We start from the raw sequence: 23,777 nt of genomic DNA, 5'->3' as shown, positions 1-23,777 counted from the left end.
GGCTAGTTGCCATTTGGCTTTAGATCTAGATCTCATTATTCAAGATAATGGTTACTATTGCTATTGCTGCGTGCCACTGCTTCTGAGTATTTGCTGAGATACTGTGTTTAGAAATGTATTTTTTCTCTTTTGAGGAAACTGCATTAGAAGGGCATTTGGGCTCCACGCGGGGTCAGGCATTTGAATCATCAGAGATAGTCTGCTGCATATATTTTGACTGTTTATTTTCATGGCAACTCTGCTTCTTCCCTTGCAGTATGATGGGGAAACAAAAACGTGTAGTTGGCCAGTGTAGTGATTGTCTGAACATATGTGTCCAGCTCTAAATTCCAGCATAGTTTAGAATTTTTGCCACTGATATATGCACTGTCAGTCTGTGTGAAATGGTCTGGGTATCTACAGCAGAAAGAATTTTCTAATGAGACTGTTGCTAGTGTGGAGTCATGGTCCAGGCATCAAGTGTGGGTCAATGTTGTTCCCTAGCTTCCAGACAATGAGGCCAGGGTTGATATTCTTCTAGACCACCCTCTAAAACATCTACCAGGAAAGCTTATCTGAATGCCCAAAACAGCTTAAGCTCAAGCAGGTCCGTGCAGTCAGTTCAGTCATGAACAGACTGACCTGTGCGCAAATGGGGGCTAAAAGATGCTCTGGTTAGGTTGCAAAGATACCATTCTATCTGCAATTTGGGGGACTGCCTTTGGATGACCCAGCTCATAAAAAGCCTGAGTTTGGTCTCTTCTTTCCCAGAGAGCTCTGTTCTACACTTGCATGTCCTCGTCCCCACCAGAGCCCAGCTGTATCTGTTACCCTGCCTCCTTCTGCCCTGTAGCCCAAAGCGCTCCCATCCGACTCCTGTCCCTCGTCCCTGCAGCGTTTCCGCTCTACTGAACTCTCCCCCATCCCTCTCCGTGCTCTGCACCGCTGAGTTTGAAGGCAGCAAAGGCGGGAGCCCCTTCTCCCTACAGCGTTCCCGGAACGCCTGTGCCATACTCGCCGCTGCCCTGGCTGGCCAGGCAGGCTGCTCACACGAGTGCTGCAGAACCCACACGGGGTGCGGGTCCCCGGCTCACGGGGTGCGGGTCCCCGACTCACGGGGTGCGGGTCCCCGGCTCACGGGGTGCGGGTCCCCGGCTCACGGGGTGCGGGTCCCCGACTCACGGGGTGCTCCGCGGTCCGGCTGCCCCGCACCGGCAGCGGCGTGAGCGGGGCCGGCGCTCCGGGAGGCACCAGCAGCCCCTAGCGGTGACAGCCGCGCCGAGCGCCCGCTCCGCCACAGCCACTGCCACAGCGACAGCCACTGCCACAGCGACAGCCACTGCCACAGCCACAACCACTGCCGCTGCCACTGTCACTGCCACAGCCACAGCCACAGCCGGCCGCGGCTCTTCCCCCGGCGGAAAGGGCGTTTGTCCAGCGGCGGTGGCTCTGGACAGGGTTACAGTTCAACACCTCTGCGAGCAACTGTGAGGAGTCTTGCCATGACCTCGGCCTCCGCCAAGCCCGGAATAGGAACCCGGTACATCCTCTCCTTAGGAGACTGGAAACAAATTGTTTGATACAGATCACTTCACATGCAATACCCTGACTTTTCCCATGACATTTCTCTCTTTTTCATAGAACTGTAATTGTAGCGCTTTGCGTCACAAGCCCTCACTAAAAGGATTTGAGTAGTTTCTCTGTCTGGCCGGTGATTTCCCGGATACCATGCTGTGTAAAGGCATTAAGGTGTCAGTACCTGACTGTCCGTGGAAACATTACAAAACTTTTATTTATGTGCACGTTTTATTAGTAAGTCTTTGAGCAATGCATACACACACATGACCAACAGAACTGATCCCAGCCTAGTGGGGGAAACAGAAAATTAGTAGCAGGAAAATGCTAGAAGATTTTAGGACAAACAATCTTTTCTTTAACAGAAAAGTACTATCCATTATATCTTTAAATGTTGACAAACATTTATGTGGTCTTAAGTTCAATGCTCAGTGCTGCATCTTGAAGTCTTAGGATGAGGAAAGGTTGAGCTGTCTTCTGGAAATTGCATATGAAGTTGTGGCATTTGATGAGGTGATCCTGAGGCTTAGATAACCAAGTGACTCACTCTACAGTAAAACTGCAAAAGGAGACAAATAGTGTCCCAGCACACAGCACAACCTTCACTGTTCTGCTCTGTCCACCCAGGCTGTTGTACATCATTATTTAAAGTTCAATTCACTAAATAGAAAGATATCATCCTGTATATTAAAGAAATGGAGGGGCACTTACTATTCACATGTAAATTAAGACAATATTCTAAGAAGATACTATTACCAAAAAAAAATCAGCCAGAGTTTTTTCAGTATTAGGAAAGATGGGGAAAAAGAGAGGCACAAATGTGATGACACTGTGAATGAGGCAGTTTACTCAGCACTTTCCAGACTATGCCTGACTCAAGTCTTCTTCCAGAGTTTGAGTTTTGAACAGAATACATAGGTAAATTGCAATTGTTTTGTATTCTTCACCTGTTCTATGCTTTCCAGTGTGAGTTTTAAAATGGAAAGCAAATAAAAAATGATATGCATATAAATAATATATTGACTGCTTCACTCAAGGTATCAAAAATACATTACAGCATGAGCAGATGTAGTGATATAGTTCCTTGGTTAAGGAAGAACTGAGAAATTATGAACAGGCAAACAATTACATGTTGTATAATCATCATCTCAGCGGATCTATGCAGTTACTTCTCTGAGATGAGAACTGGGAGCACACCCACTGCCGCCACAATTGGCTGTCACAGCACTGATGAGCCATCATACAATTACACTGTTTTTATATAGCTATAACATACTGTCAACATGAATGACAGGATCAGTTTACAGAAGGAAAAAAACCCCAGCCTCATTATGTATGCACATATACATATGCAACGGCATCAGTGCAGGCCGTTCTATCTGGGGATTCAGCTGATAAATAACTGAGGCTCTTATCTGGCGATTTTAAAATGTCACTAGACCAGCCCAGATGTGTTTTTATCCTTTGACTGCCGGGCGGCTTGTCCATCAGCAGGGTCCATCCTATGGCTTTATGCGGTTGTCGCTAACGGCGTTCGGGCGCTGTGCATCAGCCTTCCCAAAACCACATTTGATGCAGCCCCCCCGGCCTCGCAGCGATTCCCCGCGGGCGGCCCCCAGGCAGCGGTGGTGCCGCGGAGGGACAGCGCTGCTTCTCCCGTGCGCTCCGCGCCGCGTTCTCTCCTCATCGCGGATTTTCCGCCGCTGTCTGCTCTTCGCCGTGAGAAAACTGCCGCTTCTCTCCCCGGGTTCATCTCGACCCCATTAGCCTCCGGCAAACAACGGGACATCAGGGAGACGTGGCCACAGCCCCGGGCCCCAGTGAGGGGGCTCAGTCAGGGCAGGGGACCGCGCTCTGCTCCGCGCTCCGTGCAAGCCCCGGCCGGGCGGCGTGTCCGGGCGGCCGCTGCCGCGGGGGCTGCAAGGGAGCCCGGAGCCCCACGGCGCCGCTCCGAGCCCCAGCGCAGCCGCTTCCCCGCGCCCCTCTCCCATCACAGCCACAGCAACGCAGCCGGCCCTGCCCCTTCCAGCGGGGAGGGAAGAGGCTGGATTTAAACGCAAACATCGCTCCGCCGCTCGGTGGATTATTTTCGCTCTTGTCTGGTGCCTCACCTCCACCCTCAGCCCTCCCCACATCGGCGGCACTTGAACCTGCCCGCCTGAAAAGTGTGCCATCCTCCATCCCCGACCCCCTCCTTTCGGGGCCAGCCCCGCCGGCTCCCCTCCGCAGGGTCCGGCCGGGAAGTGCCGCTGTGCTCCGCGGGACCCCCAACCGGCCCGGGGAGGCCGGCTGCGACCAGCGGGGAGGGCGGCGAGGGCGATTCGCTCGCTAGAGAAATGCCCTGTTGAACTTTGAATATATTAGTTGACATCAGTGCGAGTTGGGGCTGCCAGCCCCTAGCTCCCTCCTCCTTCCCTACCTCCTCCTCCTCCGCCTCCTTCTCCTCCTCCCCTCGGTCTCCGATGGAAAGAGTTGAAGCCGTGCTGATAGGAGCCGCTTGGAAGAGACAGCGGAGCGCCCGGGAGGACTTCGGTCCCAACTCCGGCCGCACCGCGGGGACGCTGCCCGCCGCCGCTCGCATGGCCCGAGGCGGCACTCCCTGAGCGCCGGGCTGGGCAGAGCCGCCGCTCCGCTCCCCTGCTCGCCCCGAGCCGAGCCCAGCCGCGCCGAGCCGAGCCCAGCCCCGCCGAGCCGAGCCCAGCCGCGCCGCGGCTGCCCCCGCTGCTGCCGCAGCCGGAGCGCGATGTGCCGGTGAGCCCCGCACCGGGAGCCCCGCGGCCACCCCGTAAGCGCAGCGCGGCGGCGGCCCGGGGGGCGGGCGGCGGGACGGGCCGGGGGCGCGCAAACTTCCCAACTTGGCGGGGTCGGGGGGAGCGGGCGGCGCTGGGAAGGGGATCCGGGAAGGTGGGAACCCCCGGGCTGCTGCGCGTCTCCGTCGCCCCCGGAGCAGCGCCCGGTAATGGGGGCCGGGGGCAACCTGCGGGGCGTGGGGGTGTGTTTGTGCCCGGCGCTCGCCGCGCCGTCCCCCTGCCCGCCGGGGAGCCTAAGGGGCATGTTTTTTGTCGCTGTGTTCGCGGTCCGGCAGCGCTGGAGAGCACGCTAGCTCGGAGGTAGCAGTGGAGGTGGTTTTTTTCCCCTCCTCTCTCCGCCACCTTCCCAGTTCTTCCTAAACCCGCTGAGGGAGGCTGTGGCGGGAGCGAAGGGGTGCAGTGGTGGGAAGGAGGATAGCCTAGACGAAGGGATATCAATGATTTTTGTTTTTCAGATGGTAATTTGTCTTTGTGGTAGGGGCGGCCCATTAAATTTCAGCTCACGTCCAGATGGAGATCAAAAGCGAAGGGGAGAGGGAGAGGGAAGCAGAGAGCCTTGTGCTGCTCCTTAGATCCGCGCATTGTTAGAAACTTATGGGGAGTATATGGGGGGGTAGAATTTCCAGAAACAACCTTTGTAGATCCAGCTCAAATATCCACACCAAAGTTGGAGAGCTGTGTTTTCCAGCACTACCATCTGCTCCTGGTGCTGCCCAGGAGCACGCTTACTGTTATGCCTCAGAGGAAACAAACAAAAGGTGTGCTTGGCAAGTCGGTCCTGAATCTGTCTCTTCATGGACTTTTAGGTGGAGCATTAAGTATCGAGGAGTATATATGTCCTAAAGGTTCACTGTCCTCTGTTGGCTCAGTTTAGACTCTTTGATAATTTCTTGTCCTTAAAAAAAAGGTCTCCAAACATGGTAGATGCCAGGTCCTGTTTTATTGTTTGGTTGGGTTTTTTTTTCCTAATTTATTTATCTGGTTTTGGTTGGGGTTTACTCCCCCCCCCCCCCCCCCCCATTTCTTTTAACTTAAAACTATTTATGTATGGATATATTGGTTAGAAACCACCATACTAAAGTTCCTTATTTTATTGTGGAAGTGCTCCCTCTCATTACAAAAAACACTTCCTAAATTATGGTCTGAGCTGCAAGAGGTTTGATGTCTTTGCCTCTGGATGTGTTCAGTGGTAGGCTAAGACCCAGGCTGACTGCACTGTGGACAAAATAGAAACCAACTAAACTAGAAGTTGTCAGGGCTTTGATTCTTGCTGCTGCTTGAGATCACTAGAGATCCCAGGTGAGCAAAGGAGGAGGAGTGAGGGTAGCTGGAACAAACTACTCATACAGAAAAGTACTGTTGTGATTATACATCTGATTTGTAAGCACCCAAGGTAGAAAACCAGTCATAACTGCAGACAAAGTGGCAGTGGATAAGGAAAATCCTGAAATCCTGCTGATATTTAACCAGATTTTTAACAGATTCAGTTTTTAAACAGACACTTGAATCATCCCTATCTTTCATCTTTTCTCCTTTTGCACTAAAACTTTTCTGATTGGATTGGGACTCGACACTAGGCAATAGTGGGGAATCTCTGTGTTTTATGTTATGCTTCTTGCATTTTCAGTGAAGTCTAGGCACATTGTTCTGTTTTTCTCTCTACCTTTTTTTCTTTTATTAAAAAGGCCAAGTTTTTGTCCTCCCCTGCCAGGGACTCACTAATCCTGAAGTCATGGGGGAGAGAGATCCCACCCATCAGAATATAGATATTTGCTTTGTTCATCCCCCCCAGCCTGTTGGCTGATGGAATTGGCGGTGGCTGCCCTCTGTGACCTCCCTCCCTTCCTGCAAAAAGCTGGGGCAACCAGGGAGGAGAAAATGTGCAAACTCCAGCAAGTGAAAAAGCGCAACCCCAGAGGACAAAAGGCTTGAACAGAGAAGATGCAGGGGATGAGGTTCTGCACAGAAAATGACTTTTAGCAAACTGGTCTTGATCAGTTCACATTGACTGGAAACAATGGCATGGGGATGGGTTCAGCAGGAATGTGGGTAGCCCAAGAGAAGCTCGATGCGAGGGTGCCGTGGAATTTTAGTTGCTTTGCAGTAAGATTAAAAAAGTTTCCAGACAGAATGGCTTTGGTCATCCACTGTGATTGCCCTTTATTCCCCAGGCCGACGGCTGACCTGGGGGAACATACCCCCAGACTATATACTCTTCTTCTTACCTTGTAGTCAGTTGTAAAAGTGCTGCTTGACTTGGGCTGACACACGATAGGGCCCCGTAAGAGGGAAAGTTCCTGGGAAGCAGGCACTCTGTGACATTAAACATGGCTCAAACAATAGATTTCTATTTTAGTCAGGACAAATAATCATGCGAACAGACATACTAGGGTTAAATAAGACCATCTGCATGAATATATCTTCCCGAAAACAAATAGATGCCGGGCAAAGTTTCAGAGTGCAGCCGGGGCTGTTGCCTTGCTGTTCGGCAAAAGGGGGCAGTATCCAACAGTGCCAGGGAGCGATCTGCCGCTGCCGCCTCCCTGCCTCCCGCGCTGGCTGCTGCGTGCTCTATCAACTGGGATCTGGGAATTTAGGGTGTTATCCGGTAGCCCGTATTCAGGTGATTCCTTGTAACGACATCGAAGAGGTTAATTGACTGTCTAAAAGATGCAAGATCAAAGCTGTAATTGTTTTACTTTGTGGTTGCATCACTTCCATATGCTGGTAAACGACTGGAAATTAAGGACAATGCTGTATGACTGCAAAGCTAGTTTTGTTCACATTTAGTAGGCTGACAGCAGTAAGTAACCTTGCCCTGTTTTTACCGTACTGTTTTTAGGGAAAACATGGTGAAGCCTTAGCTTTGGAGTCCTGTTGGTATAAATGCCCTCCAAGGAATTATCACCACTGTTTCTGTAGTAAGAAAACCAGACAATTTCTTCTCTAAATTTAACTTTCTTCGAGAACTTGTTTGTTTCCAGCCTAGAGAAATATATTGATCCATCTCATAAAATACTGGTTTTAGAATGCATTTAAAAACCTTTTCACCTTTCATTTATCTGCATGCCTGCACTATTAGATTAGCATTTCTTAGTTCATTTTTTACTAGAAGCCATGGGCAGTTTTACTGAGGGTCTGTCATTGGGAAGCCACGCGCTGGACTCCAGCTTTGTCAGGTCTCCTAAGTGCTGCTCACTGCCTTCATGACAAGAGCTGCAGCAGTAGGGGCAGACTGGCCCCAAGGGAGGGGACATGCTGAGGAGTGGGAGGTGTTCCACTGCTGGAGTAGTGCTGAGATTCAGAGTTCAGGTGCCAGTGTGAAGTCTTCAACTGGATTTTCCTTGCTGCAGATCATGCCCACAAGATAATTTCTGGTGTAAAGCTGAAAAAGGGAAATTTAATTGCCTGCAGAGAGTGGTGGAGACAATTCAGAATGGTTCTCTAGGGGTAAAATTCATCAGTGTTCGTTGTGTGTAAGTACCAAATTACACTGAAATCAAAAAGTCTTAAGTGATGGACTTACCTTTTACAGACTGACTACTGTGAAGGTGAACTGCCACAATTTTGGGTTGGATCCCTGTGATTTAGTCCAGGAGACAAACCGTGGCATATTGCACTATCCCTGCTGTGCCTTGAAATGGGCTGTGTCCAAGCGTTGTTGCTTCTGAGGATCAAGTCAACAGCTCTTTGTTATTGTTCTGTTACTTAAGGAAACAAAAATCCCCTCACTGAAGACACTGTGTCAGTTTTAGTGTAGGGATTGTTTCTCTTGCTTTTAGACTGCTGACTTGTCCAGTGTGCCCAGTATCAGGAGTCATCCCATCCCTGTCCATGGTGGCAATTTTCATTAGTTTCAGTGGGAGCTGAGTGTGAGACTTTGACTTCTTTGAGCCTGCAAATGTGTGGACAGTGCTTTGCTTGCTGGAGATTATTCTTCAAGCACAGTTAACCTTAGTATTTATTTCCCCACTGTTCTCATTGTTGTCCAAAAAAAATTTACTGCATGACAGCCGTTTTTTCTTACCCCAGGCTCAAACCATGAGAGTAAAGTGCAGCAGAGCTCTGACTGCACAACTGTGACTTTCAGCACGCAGGGTCTCCTTGACTACAGCGCCGTGACTCCCAAAGTTACCTCTGCTTCAGAACTCATTTAAAGCACAATTTTTTAAGGTCCACAAAAAATCACTCAAGGTGATTTTATGAAGATGAGTATATCAGCAGTAATAGTCCAGAAATATTTCTGTTGTCAAAAATGTATCTACAAACCAAGTGGGTTTGTTTTGTTTCTAAATGTAATAATTCAGGGAGGTAATTTGCATGTGAAGGATGTTACCAAGTTACAAAGTATGACTCTGAATTGGTGGCAGGGCTATTCATGTGCTTATAATTAAACATGTACCAAAGCACTGTGCTGGTTAAGGACTGGTGTGTCTTTATTTACTTTTTAGTGAGCTGTAAATCAGACAATAAGTAAACATGCTGATTACTAGTTTTAATCCCCAAATCAATTGTCAACACCTGTAGAGTTTATAAATCATATGTGTTATTTCATTGGTGTTCAGAAAGGGGTCATTTGTGGAGAGAGCACAGAATATTTTCTTCCCAGAAGCTTGATCTTACAAGGTGCTGCATGTTCCTCATTGTTGTTAACGCGTCTCCGGGAAACAGCGCCCGGCACAACCAGACCCTGATAAACACAAACTGCAGCAGTGTCTGACCTCCGTGGCTTTGTTGAGCAGGCAAAATACTTATGGGCTTGTTAGTCTAGATAACATACTCCCTATTAGGCTGTTGCTGCAAGTTAAATAAATTGCAGAGTGCCAGTTTCAAAGGTTTGACTTCATCCGTGATGCAGCAACATGTGACCAGCCGGGACATAGCCACCTGCAGAGAAGAACCTCAGTCATATGTTTTATTTCTGCCAAATATTGTGCTGCACTCAAAAGCTTCATCACAACTTCAGACTGATGAGGCAAACCCATTCCATAATTGAGAATATCATGTGAGCATCTGGTGATGCAGAATTGATCCTCCAGTAGCCTTGGACCCTCTGTGCTATGGAGGATGTACCCTGATGCCAGATTGTCTTAGATGTTAAGCAGAGATGCCACCTGCAGTCTTGCAGAACAGCCCAGCCAAGTCCTGCATAGATGATCTCTAAGCCATTTGCAGTTTAAAGGTTTGTAGCTTTGGAAGTTTGTGTATTTTCCAGATTGTTTGTGCCACAGTCTTCAAAAACTGTTAGCTTTTAAGACAACCAGATGGCTTTAACAAAATATATTTGCTGGCACCTGGAACAGGTGGATCTGGAATCAATTTATGCAGTGTAATTTTTTCCACACCCCTTTTGGAATAATTTTATACCTTGGAGCCACCTAAGGTGCTTATTATGTAGCCAATAGGGAACAGCTTCTGTCTGACTACATAAGATTTTACACATCTTTTATAGCTAATGCCTAGATTGAAATGCAAAATTTAGTGCTGGGAGTGCATGTGAATTTGTGAAACTCCCTGGAGAAAATGTGGGTGCATGTATCAGTGAATGAATTATGCTTCTCCACAGACAGAGAGAGTTTTTTTTAGTGGTAACAAATGTCCTGTGTTCAGTGTTTGTCATTTTAAAAGCAGTATTTTTCATTTCAAGTGCAAACCTTGTGCAAACCCTGTGCAGGTTTACTGATGTAGAGTGAAAATGAAAAAAATAGCTTCAAATTTATTTGAAAGGATAACAGAATGAAAACTTCTTATGTGGTATGAAATTGTCCTGACTCAGAGATCAAATTGGTGGTTCCATAATATGGCTGTGACAGTTATGACTAATTTTGTGGGAAAGAAGCAGATCCTGCCTGTTTTCTCAAAGTGCAGAAAACAAACTTCCATGAGATTTTGGCCACATCCTCATTCTTGCAGCAGATTCAGGGACAACAAGTTTACCCAGATGTGTGGATTCATAGTAACTTCAAAGGGGTTTTGAGTGGGTGCTGTGGAACCATCTGCACAACTCAGAGGTAGGATTAGAAACTAAATCTGGGAATACTTTGGCTCTTAAGGGAAGAGGAGTTTGACTACAGATGGCCTGTTGGGCAGGTTTAATTGCTTTGCTGTGTTGCTTGGCCACGTGGAAGTTGTTTAGCCTGCTGTTTCACCTAAAGGTTGCTTATTTTTCTCCTATGGTGCTGATTTACAGCACATCAAAGATAGGAGGAAAAAATAAGGCAAGAAAGGAAAGAAGAAAGGAAAGGGTAGGAAGTTGTCTCTGGATAACTCAGTTTGACGGATAATATAGTAAATTCAAGAATGCCGAAGGAGATGCTTTTGGGGCCTGTATATATATATATATATAAAAAAACACATGGAAGGAAAACTCGGCTAGGTCTCAGAAGTTTGTTAGAGTGATTACAGATCCCCCTGCCCTGCCTCATGTTCCTTTCTCTGCTCTCCCTTCCTGACTGAAGATGGTCTGCCAGAAGGAGATTTTCAAACATGTGGTTTGGACAGGGCAATCAGTCTATATTTGTAAAACACTTAATATTTCACTCTCTGACCTTTTCTGGTGTCCATTCCACATATGAAGGGCATTTTCATTAGAAACACAAAGCTGAGACTCATTTTTTGCCTGCATCCAGTGTGCTCCTCCACTCCAATAGAGCTTAGCTTTTAGTTGTAATTGCAGCTTGTAACCACCTACTTAAAATAAAAGGCAACAGGGGGAAGAATATCATTAGTGGCTTGTGGTTGGATAAAGATACATACTTGCTGAACACGAGCAAAATAGGAATATGCACTGTGACCATGTGCTGTTCTAATACTGACAAAGGATGAGGTGAGGTAACACATAATATGAAAAATTTCACAGTTCCTGCTTTGTGAGGATAATCAAGTGATATAATAGTACAACTTAACCTTATTTCCATTTTAATATCCACGCTCAGCAGTCAGAAGTAATAATCATCAGGGACAGAAAGTGAGGCATAAAAGGACTGTGGCCTGGAGAATTTTGTGCTCATCTGTTAAAGGTATCATGAATAATGATGCAGATGGGCGCCAGGTAGGGTTGCCAGCGACTGAAATCTGTACAAATTAAACTTTGAGGTCTGTAAAAAGCTGGTCTTATGCAACTTGCTCAAGGTCATAGAGTGTGTTAGTGGCAGAGGCAAGATTGCAAGCCCTAAAAAGAGTTATTCAATTACTTAATTCTATAAGTGTAGTTAAATCCTATGAATGAAATGTTTCATCTTGTTGCTTTCCTGCCTCAAAGCCCTAAATTCGTGCCTTACAAGACTATGCATTTATCTCCATGCTCAACATTGCCAGTACATAAGTTTATTGTGAAAATCCTTTACACAACTAAACAGTTCAGTGTAAGTTAGTGCAACTGTGGCTCAAGAAAATAAGTACCCTGCTTGCATGGGCACTGTTGGTCCCAACATTTTGAAGATGAGCTAGGGATTATTCCTGTATTTTGCATTTTCATATGCATACCAGACATGCATCTATACAGGTTGAAATAAAACAAAAACAAGTGATTAACATCTTTAAAATTTAACATTTCCCCCCCTTAACCAACAGAAATTGCTCCCGAGAGAGTAATTTACTAGATACATTCTGTATTTGTCTAGGACTGTACATCAGTAATACAAACCATGATTTTGCTAACGCTGTGTGCTCCCTCTAATGAGTCTTTGAAATATTAAACCAGCTTATATTTGGAATGAGTTTTGCACACTTCCTTGTCTATGGTAGCTTTGCAAATCCAGGCTTCACTGTTTTGCCTCAGAGAATTATGAGTTTATTATACTCCTGGAATGCTAATTGCACTTCATTTTCCCCCTAAATTTCTTCTTCATATTTATTTATTGATTCTTCATTTGAGCACAGTTTCACAGATAATGATAGTACTACTGAGAATAGCTGGTGTGAGTTAATTTTAAGAAGGCTGCAGTTACAATGCCATCCTTTTTTGCCAAAAATTTCTCTGCAAAGTTCATACGCTAAGGCATCCAAAATACTGAATTAGTTAAGATGACTGGATAAGATTACTGCCAGTGCTTTATTTCATTCCTGGTTTCATCAAAACAAAGCACATCAAGGCTGACAAGTTTAAATTTAATTTTGCATTGAAAACTCATGGGCACATTTGAGGGTGATGTGCTTTGGGCAAGCAGTCTTTGGTCATTTGGTCTTTATTCAAACGGAGTTCATTGACCTGTGAGAGTACATATATGAACAGGGTTTCTAGCATTTTACCCTTTAGTTCTTACCATTTTACTTTTGATTCCTAGGGTTCTTCCCCATCTAGTCCCTCCTCCCACAGTGATGGACTCCAGAAAGGTGCTTCCAGTCATTTTTTTCTGCCTTCCCCGAAGGCAAAGAACTTCCCTGAGCCAATTCATGTTCAAGCTTGTCAATTTTTCTAAACAAACATCCAATTTTGATTTAAATATTTATGAAGAGAGACAACATCTTGCAATTCTTGGTTAAGTGTTTAAAATGTAGCAATTCTTGTGATTATGCTGCCCCTTAGTTGCTAGGTTCTTGCCCTGCTATGCTTTTATCCAAAGAGGAAAGCATCACATTTTCTTGCTGTGGAAGTACTTTGATCTGCAGTCAAGTAATATCTTAATTTGCTGTGATACTTCAGTATGATTCTGGATTTTCTAATGGTTTTTGCAATCCTTATTGCTTGATGGCTCTTCTCTGAACTTTCTAAGGATGCTAATGGTCAAAGAAGGCCGTAGAAGTGACAGCTACAAAGGTTTGGGAGAACTGAAACAGCAGAGGTTGTAGAGCAGAGCTGAGCAGATAGACATCAGGAGATAAGGACTGCAAAGTTGGAATGCAGAAGAAAAGGATAGTGGTGGAGGAATCTCTTGGCATGAGAGGCCTGGCGTGTTCCATGCCTGGTGTAGAGCTGGAGTGGCTGCAATGGTTAAAGGCAACAGCAGGTTTTTACTGGCATGGCTTGGAGCTGGGTGGGGATTGCAGCAGCAGCACTGCTTGTAAATCAGAGCAGTGTTGTATCAGGGGAACTCTGCAGGGAAATGTCAAAACATCTGTCTGCACTTTGCCTGGGCATAACCAGACTCTCATTCAGGAGCACTGCAATGCAGGCAAGGTAAAAAGAGACACTTTAAACTAACTGAGGGCAGAGTTCAGGCAGAATTTCTGGTGAGGAAGACATTCTATTCTTGCAAGTGTAAGATCTGAGCCTGCAGAATAAAACTCACTTTTGCAATCTGTACAAATTCATTTTAATTTCAGTAAAATGACCCGTGGATGAGAGTTTAATGGCCTGAGTTCTTGATTGCTAACACAAGGCAAATGGTTAAATTATTTGAAAAAGTTATAGTAGTATCAGGTTGGCTTGCACTAACCTTAACTGTGATACCTGTGGTTAGAGAGGACTAGAATCTTCCCATAAGTACTACAATTTCTGTTTTTAGTTTGGAAAGATGTTATCATTTAATGAAAACCCTTTGTTTTCTGGCAGCCTAATCTGCTATCCATTTACAAAGCTCTCAGAGGGCTTGGATGTCCATGAAAAGTGCAAGAGCCCAATTCTACTCACAGATAGATGAATGCAGCCTCAGTGAAGAGCTGTGGTTGTGCTTGGCTGAGGACTGCAATGCAAGCCCCAAAAATCAAAGACAAGTTGGTACCTATGGAACCAGATTGCATAGGGATGGTATTGGTCTGGAGAAGCTCTCCTAAATGAGGTCTGCCAGATTATGCTGTTGCAAAACCCAGCACCAAGAGAAGCATTTTTAGTTTTAATTAAAACAAAAACGTGAAACAACATGATCTCTATTTCTGCTGAATTTTAGGCTTCCACATGTTTGAGCATAAGATGCAGAAGTAATTGATTAGAAACAGAAGTAAAATAATGAGGATTGCTTTTTTTTTTCTTTCCCAAACTGATTCAACTGAGGAAAGAAACAAAAAACAACTTCTGAAGAGTTAACTTGAGATGAGTAAGACTTTTCTTCACAAATAGACCAAATGAACTACTGAAGTGCTTCAGTGAAGTTATCACAACAGCCTTGAGCCAGCAGGATTATTTCCATGGCAGACTCCTATTTGATTGAAACAGGGGTTTGAATTAGTAGTTTAAAGAATTGGAAAGAATCTGATACATGTAGTTCTAATGGTCTAAGATATTTGTTGAAGATACAAGAGCCTGACCCTGCAACAAGGGACATCAGTAGGAAGAGTTCAATTCTTGTGAGTTAAAATTTGATTTTTCATCTTAAAAAAACCCAAAAAGCTTGCATTTTTCAGTTCTTATCCAATATTTGGTTTTGAAATTGGCATACTACCTGAGTCAGAGCTGCAGGAGATAGCCCCACGTTTTCAACCTGACAGTGCCACTTTAAAATGCAGTGGTATAATTTAGGCATCACTTATTTGTTTTGAATAGCAGAGCTTACATGTCTGTCAGTCACAAAGACTTGATAGACATGATTAGAAGGCAGGAGATCAGGAAATGTGTGCTTACCACAGCCAGCTCTCCCCAGTGAAGAAGTGAGTGGCTTGGTAGCATATTTACAATTAAGGTGTAACTGAAAGCTTTTTAAAAACTGTGCTTTGTAGACTGCATTGAAATAGTGTTTTCTATTATGACCAGTTTCTGGAACAGATTAGCACGATTGTAGGAAGCACTTCAAAGCAGATTGATTTAGGAAGATCTTTCACCAAAAACTTCAGCTTCTCTGTAAAACAGAAATCTACAAATGTGTCTGCAATCTGGGTTGTTTCAGCTACAACAGCATTTATTTGATAGAAATGGTCTGCTCTTAATTTCCAAAGTACTACAAAGCTCTTTTTATTTTGCTGGCCCCTCCATTTCACAGTGGAGTTCAAAGGTTGTGTTTCCTTTCTCCCATATCCTTCTAAATTTCTCTTTGGTATTTTTAAAAGGCTAAGATTTAAAGATTATAATGAAATACTGAGCTGCATATGATAAAGTCAGACAGTAATTTAATATATTGGTGGCCAGACTTTCATAGAACTGACTGTAACATGTTGTCCAGTCCATTCCCCCAGCTCAGACAGCATCAACCAAACCTCCACCATTTAGGTGAACACACGCTCAGCTGAACTAAACCATGGTAGGAACTGGAAATGCCCTTAAAATGTATTAATTTCTGAATTTTCACACAAAAGGCTAGTGATATTGCATTTCATCAAGACTGCTAAAAATTTTGCTTGTAGGCTAAAGTCTCAATCTTTGAGAATTGAAGTCTTCTGCTTACTAGCAAACACCGGAGCAAATGTGAAAAGTCATTTTTCTGGCTGGGATAAAACCAGGTGGTGACAGCACATTGAGCTGTGGTGGGATGCCACTAAATTCTTCTTGGTTTTCAAGGATGTTGAAAAGAGAGGAAGCTTGTGAAGAAAATAAAAGGCAGCTGTAAGAACAAAGACAAGAATCAATTAGAACTGTCTTGCTCCACTATATTTAGTAGCACATGCAGAGGACAGGAAGAAGAATTTACAAAAACAGTCATCATTGTTATTTTGTGCCCTATCCAGCTGTAATATAACACACTCATTGCATTGTCCTTTATGAGTCTTAAGTGAACAAATTGATTTTTACCAGGGAAGAAGATGAGACAAAGAGAAGTCAAGCTACTTGTCTAAACTCGTAGAGGGCAGCAGTGAAAGACAGTCCTGCAGCCACAAACATTTTTTCTTGTTTGACAGCAGAAATCTGATGGATTCTTTATATTAAAGAGGGGCCTTGAAATAGTCCCTGTACATTCTGGGAAATTATTTTTTTCCTATAAAGCAAGGCTGAATGATGTTGAAGAATATATTATGAATACTTATGGTAAGTGCTAAAAAATAAAAGTGTTTTTTATCCTCAGTGTCATTAAATGAACAATTCTGACAATTCAGAACACAAGTTATTTATCAAATGTGGTGAGTAAGTTAAGTTATCTTATGCAGAGGACTTATTCTGGTTCTTTCTGAAAAAGTACAGATCACTCTCAAATAGGCTTCTAAAGCAGACAACTCTGTGAACGCTTACAATTTCTTTTCTCCATAGAAAATTAATAGCCAAGCACCAATTTTGTCTGTATTGTTAATGAGCATAAATTAATCTGCTTAATATGTAGCATGCTTCTTGCACTTACACATAATTAAATCATATTTGTTCTTAGAAGCTATTCATCCTGTGTAAACCTGCTTCCTGAGTAAATATTTCTTTAATTACTAGAACAAAGAGATTGTGGGATTTAGAGTTGATTATCACAGCATTTCTTTCCCTGATGTGTGCTTCAGATGTGCACAGCAGAGAGGTGTGCTAAACACAGCCAGGAAACACAGCAACCAGCTTTTTTGCAATTTGAAAATAAATATGTCTTATGAATACTTCACACCTACAGAATCCTTCATTTGGGGATTACAAAGTGCTTTGCCATGCTTTGTGGATATTATTTATTTCCATTTTTGGGAAGGATAAAGGGAAAGGAAGAGAGAGATTAGGGCCCATTTGCAACATCCCCATGTTGTATTAATAGAGGTAGCTGTACTAAAATGTATATGGTTGTATGCTACTTGTGTAGAACAGCAGAGGACATGGCTTTTCCTACAGGATAATGAGGTACAGCCTCTGTTTTTGTATGTCTGGTAGTGCATTTCTGGTCTCAGGGGTCCTGAAAGCTCAAAGCAGGGGGAAGTCATGGAGAGTTAGAGATACTAGGGATCTCAGAACCATGTGTCTCCAGCAAGGCACCTCAATGGCTTATGACTGGGGTGTGCAGTCAGTGGCAGAGCTGAGAGAGAAGTGCAGGTGTCCAGTTTCCTGGACATGCTGTGCCAGAACAGAACAATTTAGTCCCAAATGCATATCCTTGTCTTCACTGCACAACTCATCTAGGAGGTTGGAAGCTCTGTGTGAATAGTACAACAGCAAAGCCATGTGCCTGTCCTCAGTGCCTGTGTGCTTGCCTCTGGGAAGGTGTGTGTATCTGTGGGTGTCACTGTCTCCCAGGACTTTTTTTATGTTGAGACTATATAGGAGTAATTCCCCAGAAGTTATGGGAGAAATATATTTCCCATGGGAGGAGTGTTTAAGAGTTGTCAGCGTCTCCACGTTTCTTAACTGCAGAGTAAGGAGTTTCTGATAGGGGAGGGTAGATTTTGAGCTCTGACTTTCTCTTGCAGAGTTAATTAACTGGAGTTTAAAGCACTTCCTCTCCTGAGCTGGAGTTTCTTATGTGGGAAAGAGAGGTAAGAGACCATAGTCAAATGAGATCCCCAATTAAGAATGCAGGTGAACAAGGCTTGTAAATGACTGTCTTGAGTCTGAGCAGAAGACCATGTCTGCCAGTAAAATACTGTTTGGATATACCCTTAATGAAAAGAAAAGGTTTACTGGGGAGTCAGCAGCAGCCAAACCACCCTTTCTGCTGTTTAGAGTGCAGCATGTCACATGTGCTGAGCCTCTTCCTGGCTTTTCTTCAGGATTGCAGGGAATGGAGTAGGAATTTGGAGGAGACTTTGGAATATCAGAGCTGATAGGGGCAGTGGGATACTACATGATACCATGTTATTGGGAAGAGTTTTTGGCACTTACTTGTCTTTTGATGGGTTAAATTCATAAAATCATCATCACTCACACGTGTACTTACAGAAGCCCTGTCTTCTGACAGTTGCTGGTTTATTTTTTCCTCACTGGAGCTTTTAGAAGTAGCTGAACCCAGTCAGATGATAGACTGTGAATGAACAAATACATCACTTAAACTAAAACCTCTTTAGCATCTTGAGCTTTAGAGTTTTATTTCTCTGTGCACATCAGCTCTGAAAGCTCACTGTTCTTCATGGCCCCTGAGGGCTCTAGTTCAACAGCAAAGGTGTCAAGTGCCCAAGTAGGCACCTGGATGTTGGTAGTGCTAATACAGCCTGTGCCTTGTCAGCTATCACAGGTATGCCTACCTGTGCAGGGGTTGCATCTCCTGCCTGAGGTGCAATGGTAACTGAAAACTGCCTTTATGTGGCTTAGTGTAATCCTCTCAACCACAAGAAGATGCTCTGGCTGTGCAATACAGTATCCACTCAGGGAGTTAATAGGAATTACCTATTGCAATTGAGATTTACATCCTGGATTATTGGGCAATAATTTCCTTTTTGCAGGAAGTTCTAATTGACACAGAGGTCAGATGATGCTGGGACAGGAAGTTTAGACCAGCTCCAGGAGGATGTCTGATGAGTACTCTCTGCCTCAACTTTCAGTGAATGAGTATTAGAGTACTTTTAGTCTGTTTTGGTTTTTTGAGATCAAAAGTTCTTTGGGGATGAGAAGTTACTCTGTGGATAGCAACTTGTGCAGTGGCACTCATGTGGAACATCTGCCTGACTCTAAGTCAAATAGCAATGGAATCCATCTGAAATCCAAGCACCTTGTGGTTTAAAGGCTTTCTCTGTGTTTTCAGATACCAATCTCTTTAGCTCTTTGAGGCATTTAATGAAAATTGTTTTAACAGGACTGCAGCATCAGAGAGAGCATTATGTGTGTTTTCATGCAGTGGGGGGTGCAACCATACAGTACAGCTGGAGCTGGAGCATTTTACTGTGCTGTGACAGGTAGCATTGATTTTACAGTTAGGTGAGACTGATTTCAAATGTTCCCTTGTTGAGTTTATTGGCACCTACAGCTAACAGTGTTAAAAGGTTAAATGGTATGTACGTTACACTGCACACAGCCCCAAAATTTGTTTAGAGAACAAAACAATAGTCTCTTGTGACTGGTCCTTTCACCCTACAAAATTTCTGTATGTGGATGTCTGTCCTTAATGAGGTTGTCTGAGAACACACCGCCTTACATCTTCTCTGAGCCTCTTATGGAGAACATTTCTGGCTGAAAACGGAACTGAAGGAAAGGAAAAATGGACTCGTGGGCTGAACATTGGCTGAAGACTCAGAGAATGTCGCGGTACGTGGGGATGGTGAGATGACACAACATCGAGGTTTCATGCAGCAGAGAGAGATTATTGGTCTATGCTGCTCTTTATAAAGGCCATTCAAAAGACTCTGGATTTGACTCTGACTGGTTACCACCCAGCCCACTGACCAGTTGTTACCTGCTTGCATTTATATCAGGGGCTGGCTCTCTAGCCAAACCCTGCTTCTCTTATGAGGCATACAGACCATCTGCATGCTGTCATAAGAGAGCCCTTGAAACACCTGGGAATGACATGGACTCCATGGCTAGCATCAAGTCCTGTCACATGCTTACTCTGTGAATATGAACATGTCCCATGCACACTCCATCATTCGCTACTCAGTCCCCTTACAAAGCAAATAGTACCTCACAGGGATGTTGTAAGGCTTTGGTATCTGGGATTTGTAAAGCTCTGCGAACACTTAGTCTGGGCCAGCTATAGAATTGCAAGTATTAATATTGGTTGCATTCAAGTAATTCTGTATAAATGTCACCTGCCTTAGTCTGTGTTAACAGTTAGAAAGGGACATGAATTGACTGAGAGACATGTGCTGTGATTGCTTAAATACAAACCTGGCAGTTGGTGAGTTTTAACTTCTAAGCTCATCTCTACCAGCAGCTTACTCAATGCCTTGGGCAAACACTGGGAAGTCAGTATCAGGTTTCTCTGTTGAAGTAATAATGCTTAGGGGGGAAAAAAATGAAGGTAGACATCATTTTCTAGAGCTGTAAGAATTAATCAAAGATTGTTTTAAAGGATTACCTGAAAAGTGCTATGTATTTTAATTTTTTTCTAATCCCTGTATATTAGTTATATACATAGGAAGTAATCAGTCTGAATAACAGCTCCCATTTGGTGAAATCCATTTGAAATGACCCATCAAAACAGCAGAAAGGACAGATATGTGCTATCAAAAACAAGATGTTCTACTTCAAACTGGCAGCATTATCTCTGAAACCCGTCCTGCTGGAGCAGTACTTTCAGAAAAAGTAGATTCCCAGCAGTTAGCTGCTGCTAACTCTTCAACTTAATTCCCCAAGTTTTTTGCAGAACAACTGGTATTAGCTGCCCTTACTTCCTCTGATCCAAGAAGTTTGCATTTCCAGTTCTTAAATTCCTCCACATCTGTGCTCCCAGTAACAAGCAGTGATCAGTGGTGAGTCACTTTGACACATTGAGTGTCTAGTGTTGGCTTTGCTCCTAGTGACATGTGCCAGCCTGGGTGGAAAAAAAAAGAAATGAAAAGAACATAGACCCTAAAGGCATGGTAACTTGAATTATTTCCCTTCACCTCTTCCTGAAGTGGAAATCCAGCTTGCATATGGAGTTCACGAACTGGAAACAGGCTGCTGACTCTGTGGCTGCTGTTGGCCATGAGCCTCCAAACCTCAGCATTCAAACTGAAAGCCAGACCTCTCTGGTGCATTAAGACTCGCAAGCTAGCTTTAAGTGTTGAGCTTCCTTTCAAGACTAAGAGGTTACTAAGGAGTTGCCAAAGCTCTCTTGTCTGTATTCCATGTTCCTGTGATTCCCTAGATAACTTCACTTTGAAGTGGGCTGCAAATGAAGATGCTCCCCGTTCTCTCTTCTCCAAATGTACATCCAACAGCCGCTGAAGTTTCCATCAGCTTGATTAGTTGGCACCAGCTCTGACATGTTCTGAAATGATGACAGTGAGTTTTCTTTACAGACTATCCCTTTAAAAGTTACTCAAGAAGTTACTGTATTTGTTCCTCCTGAATTTAAAACCTATGGATTGCTATGAACTTCCAGCTATGGACCTGATGCAAAGACCACTGACATAAAAGGGAGAGTGTGTCTTAAAATTCCTTCCACTGTCTTCAGGTTAGGTTGTCTTTTGAATATACTTGTCTTCTAATCTCAACCAAGTGTTCTTGTGGACTGTGCATGTCTGTACTGTTTCAGAGTTTTTTCATTTCACTCCTTTCATGCATGCCCAGTTAACAGTTCCTCTCATTTAGAATGGCTTGTGGTCTGTAGAAGCAGGTTGGTTTTCATTACTGCATCCGACATGGATGGCTACCAAGATTGTATTTTAATAGAAGGTAGAATAGATCAATGCTGTACAATTGAAGTTGCAACCAATAGCATATTTTACCTTTAAACTAGTGAGTCTACCAAAGTCAGTATTCTTTAAATTGGAACAGGGACTGTACATCTGTGCAGTACAGCTGGAATACACATCGTTAAGGGCAGGGTGTCCTCTCCAGGGCCTGGGTGTAGCACTTTATATGCAGTCCACCTGCGAGGGACTGTTTTCACTTGGCTGCACTCAACTGTGGTCATGGTTGAAAATAAGCAGATTTGTTATTTAATACCTTTGGCAGTCTGACAGGTAGTTTTAGTAAAAAATCTAAAGCATGCTTGGTTGGCATCCTGTTCCCGTCAGGAAGGACTCATGTAGCCAGAGATCCCTGTGCTTGTCCTCTTCTGCTAGGGGTGTTATATCTGCTAGAGAGGGAAGGACTTCTAGGGTGTTGCTGTGTGTTGAAACCAGTTTGAGAAGAATAATCACAGTCACTGCTTCTCAGAAAGAGCCTTTTGGCTCTGGCTGCCTTCATTGGTCAGGGGTTTGAGGATAGTGTTTCTCAGCCTAGAGTTCCTGATGCATGCAAGTGTTTTTGTGTTAGCCTCCCCTTAGAGGTTGTGGATCTGTTCTGCTGAATGCAGGAGGGCAGGTCTCTGTCGTTTTTCTGTCAGAAAACCCCCCAAGAGGGAGAGCAAACTTCAGTTGAATTGCCTCTCTTAGAGGCTCTTTAAATTATGTGGCTCTTTTAGATGGAAATGGGCTGAGCTCCAACCTCTCTCATGCTGTTTGCCCTGTAACCTCTGTTCCTTTCCCAGTTCCCATCTGCATTGTCAGAAATGGGCAAGCTCCCGTCTGCTGCAGGCTGGGCTGCTGCTGACAGGATTGCTGCCCTTCCAACAGGGCAAGGCCCTTCCCTCCCTCTGCCCAGTCCTTGCAGACTGCAGTGCTTGGATGTTGTCCTTTGCTTTCATCCTCAGAACTGTACCTAATCCAGTGAATACAGCTGTTTGTGTTCCACCAGAAAGCCTCCCCATCTGTCTGGGGGCAGGTTGGGTGGTAAGGGAATGAGGAGTTTTCAGCTACTCCAACCTTGGGCTGAAGTACAGACTTTTAATGACATTTTCTCCTGAATGTTAACGTTAGCTGGTTATGAAGCCAAGAATGTGTCTCTTCATGCCACTGGAACACTTTACTGAGGGTGAGGGCACGATTAGTCATTCAGCAGGCAAACATCTGGTGCTTTTGTGTGCCCTGCAGCTCTTCCTAGTCGGGAGGCCTCACCTCGGCCTGGCTAAGCCAGGAATGTGTTACCACAGGCATTCTAATTTTATGCTTTTAACCACCATCATACACGAGCAGGGAGTAAAACTTGGTTTCTCATGTGCTTTTTCAGCTCTGTACCCTTGTATTTCTAGATCCCAGTTCATTCTGCACAACAATTTGTCTCTCTAGGTATGTGTGATAGATAAGAAAAATAGGATTTTCAGAGAATTCCTAAGCCACTAGCTCTGTCCTTTCATGCAGAATAAGCATCAGAAAACTAGGGAGAATAAAAGATGTCCATATTCAATCTCTGCTCCTTTCCTTCCCATGCTTGGCTTCTCTTCTGAATCCCAGACTTACCCTTTGAACATGGCAATTCATGACTGATAGTTGAATCATTGCAAAACCTCCTCCTTTTATTTCTTTCCCCTGACATTGTTTCCTTCCTTTCTGCTAACCCACACAGGCTTTTAATTCTAGAGTGACAACAAGTTTCTTTGTTTTCCACAGATGGGGAAACCTTCCTTTCCAAATGCCTCTCCTTGCTGCTTGCTGAAATAACACCCTTCTCCAGCACTTCCAGCTCTTAGCACACCTTTTTTCCCGTCTGTACATAAAGCTGCTCTCTTTGTCTTTTGTTTGTGTCATGTCATCTTCCAGGAGCTTTGTGAGATGTGCCTGGGCTCTTAGTTCACCTTGTCTAGGGCTGACGCACAGTGTGTTGAAGTTTGGAGCCTGAGCTGAAAGTGCATTACAGCTGCTAGGAATGCAGACAGTGTCTGTAGCCAGAGCCCGGAATTGCTGCAGGTATCTCAGTAGATCTTAATCACAACCTGTTTTCTTCATCCAGGCATAACTTCCAGGCACACTCAGACTCAGACAGACAGGGTGCAACTGCTCTGTTGTTTTGCAAAGTGCAAGGAGGTCTAGTTAAAGCGATCCTCACCATCATTTGGCAAGTAAACTCTCTGTGGTGAAAAGGATTCACTGCATTTCAGTAATTGCAAGGTGATAGTGCAACACATTGTACAGGGAGAACTTTTACTCTCTGTCTGTTGGGTAGCCTGCATTTATGGAGACCAGTAAGAATAGTGGAGGTCTGAACCTTTTAACCCAAAGAAGAATTATTAGTAAATCATAAACTAACTA

General features: G+C 44.3%; 1 protein-coding gene across 6 annotated transcripts in view; it reads left to right on the top strand.

Annotated features, from left to right (window-relative positions):
- The first annotated feature begins 3,426 nt into the window (after positions 1-3,426).
- SEMA5B (semaphorin 5B) overlaps positions 3,427-23,777 on the top strand; it is a 264,183-nt gene continuing 243,832 nt past the window's right edge. For 2 of the 6 annotated variants that reach the window (XM_071435281.1, XM_071435279.1), the window contains exon 1: positions 3,431-4,305. The gene's annotated coding sequence lies outside the window, so the exon portion shown is untranslated. Of the gene's footprint in view, positions 4,340-23,777 lie in introns of all 6 variants that reach the window. The other 4 variants (XM_071435280.1, XM_071435278.1, XM_071435284.1 and 1 more) reach the window with 3 other exon arrangements.

Source organism: Agelaius tricolor, unplaced genomic scaffold (genome assembly GCF_023055355.1).
Source record: "Agelaius tricolor isolate 1412-34295 unplaced genomic scaffold, bAgeTri1.0.p SCAF_10, whole genome shotgun sequence".
In the NCBI taxonomy this organism is placed as follows: domain Eukaryota; kingdom Metazoa; phylum Chordata; class Aves; order Passeriformes; family Icteridae; genus Agelaius; species Agelaius tricolor.
This window is presented reverse-complemented; position numbering and strand designations above follow the sequence as displayed.